The 2,500-nt window shown below is 42.2% G+C and overlaps 1 protein-coding gene across 2 annotated transcripts in view; it reads left to right on the top strand.

Annotated features, from left to right (window-relative positions):
- Window positions 1-884: 884 nt before the first annotated feature.
- Window positions 885-2,500, top strand: part of LOC138035561 (uncharacterized) — a 25,250-nt gene continuing 23,634 nt past the window's right edge. Inside the window, exon 1 of one of the 2 annotated variants that reach the window (XM_068882209.1) lies at window positions 885-1,132. The gene's annotated coding sequence lies outside the window, so the exon portion shown is untranslated. The remainder of the gene's footprint in view (window positions 1,133-2,500) is intronic. The other variant, XR_011129611.1, reaches the window with a different exon arrangement.

The following is a 2,500-nucleotide window of genomic DNA, read 5'->3' as shown; positions in this document are numbered from 1 at the left end:
AGCGCGTTGCCTCTAACACATTTTAGCACTTAAAATCCCACACAAGTACGCATTGCGGTCCTATTTGTGGTCTCATTTGCATTACAATATAATCTAGTATGTATGTGAGGCAATTTCGGGCTATTTTGTAGTTTTAACCCGAAATTGCCTCGCATCCACGTTAGATTACATTGTAATGCAAATGAGAAAAACTAACCGTGAAAAGGGCTATTGCCAGCGTTTAACGCTTTGGAAAAAGCGTTGCAACAGTTTCTCTTCCGTATAATAAAAAATAACGGCAGAGACAGTAAAGCAATTTGTATCACCATTTAAACGCTAAACTGATCCTCTTATCCAGAACCCGATGAAAACGCGGACTTAACTGGCGAGGTTTGAGCGACGATCTCTTGTAGTGGCTACCTGTGCCTTTGCTCGCATGGTATTTTTCGAAGTCGGACCCTTCCAATTTCTACAGGACGGACACAGTTTGTGTGAAAAACAAACATTTTGATAAGGGACTATTCAATGGAAAGACTTGGTTTATTGTTTTCCTTGAATTTTTGAGCCCCCTAACTGCGAGGAAACACAGCACCGCGCAATATATTTGCATAAACACGTTAACACCACTGAAATTAACAAGTTCATGGTTACACGAGACATTGCAAGTATCCTTGCCAAAACAGCCACAAACTCAGTTTTCCACGGATGAAGCTCACCAAATTTACCCCAAGAAAAAAGTAGAAGATAAGAGCCTTGCCAAGGAGAACACAATAGATGTCCCATACATAACGTACCTACCGGGAAAAGTTTACTCACCGCCGACTTATTCGGCGAAATAATAATTGACAACACGACGACACGAAGAAAGCAATACAACGAAACGGGCAACATGACGACGCCAACAAAGCAATACGACGACACGAAGAGAAGACAACGACGATACGAACAGAGCATCACGATCCAACCACGAAACCGACGCCAGGAAGAAACCAAATTGATGACCTGAAGAAGAGGTTTCGACGTGTGTTGGAAGTTCCGAAGCCACGAAATGTAAATTCCTATTTTGTCCCCAATCTGACGCCATAGGAAGCCTCCACCCGAAAGTTCACTCTCTTATCCTCCCTTAACCGAGAAAGTCTTCGATTATCGCAAGGTAAGGCAACCTTTATCAAGAGCTACAGTTAAGTTATGCTGTGTGCCTGAGCCTCAGCAGATATATCGAAGCAGCAAAATGGTAAATGATAATAATCTCAGCTCTGATGGTCCCCAACTTTACTCTAAACGGATACTGTGTTAGGCTACATAGCTTTATGTCTACCGGGAGAAGCGGTCTTCCATATTGCCAGATGTATTTGCTAAAAATGAATCCACAAAACGTGACATTTTAAAGGTGTATTATGTGGGGAAAATAAGGCACAGGCGGGTAACGAGCGAAATGATAAATAATATGTAGAAAGGTTAAGCATGACGTTTACGCCAAAAGGCAAACGTCGGAGTGAAATTAGGATTTTCCCAAAAATGTAAGAACCCTGCTTGATATTAGCTCATTTCTGTCCTGTTAGCTCCAGATATCAAGCAAGATCTCAAAGGAACGAGACAAGTTAAAAAGAGAGAATTTTCACGCTTTTATGACAAGCAGGAGCCTGCGGTTTCCCGTTTGCCGTAAACGTCATGCTTAACCTCTCTTGTAACAGAGATTACAAGTTCTTTTTTTTCAGTGCAAGCTGTATGAAAATACAGATGTGTAATAAAGGCAAAGCGAATTTCGAATTAGTTCAAGTAAAATTCTTCAGTTTGCTATCCGCAAATGAAACAGCAAACAGTTTATTGCATAGAAACGAAGGGGCTCCCCCTTGAAAAATTGATTATAAACATTACAATCCAAAAATCGTCTCGAGCAAATAGAAGACATTTGCTGCTGAAGGGGAGCATCACGGGCCGCGTTTCCACAAACGATTGTGATAAGTTTGTCTCTTCTGTCTCGCTTTTTGTTTCTTTGTAGTTTCTATCAACGTCTTTCAAGTCAACAATAGAATGCACGCTTTTCTCGAACTAAAACTTCCTGCATTAACTAGACCGTATCCTACACTTTCAAAACCCATAGCCTGTGTACAGCCGCCCGCTCTCCGAAAAAAATTCGGAAAGGAGCGACTGTGATTTACCATTGGTAATCGTGTAGACTTTCGAAAAGTCCTTCGTCTCATGTAGATGGCGCGCGGAACGAAGGACTTTTCATACTTGATTGGCGCCAATTTTAGCGACCCAAAAACGGGTCGCTGAGCTAGACCAATCAGAGTAGTCCTCGTGGACCCCAGGGGACAGAGTTGTCAATCAAAATTTCCCATACGCAGTGAAGCGTGACTTTCAACATAGCTACTCAGCCCACCGGATATTCCGAATTGCCCGACTATCAGGGAAAAACAATTCAAGAATATCTGTCTTGCAGAGATGTGTTTGTGTCTGCTCCAGCCGCAGCTGGCTAAAGTCTGACCTTTGAACTAGCCAACTGATTTCTGGTTGA

Source organism: Montipora capricornis, unplaced genomic scaffold, assembly GCF_036669925.1.
Source record: "Montipora capricornis isolate CH-2021 unplaced genomic scaffold, ASM3666992v2 scaffold_422, whole genome shotgun sequence".
NCBI lineage: Eukaryota > Metazoa > Cnidaria > Anthozoa > Scleractinia > Acroporidae > Montipora > Montipora capricornis.
Note: the sequence above shows the minus strand (reverse complement) of the source record. Positions and strands in the feature narration are given on the sequence as shown.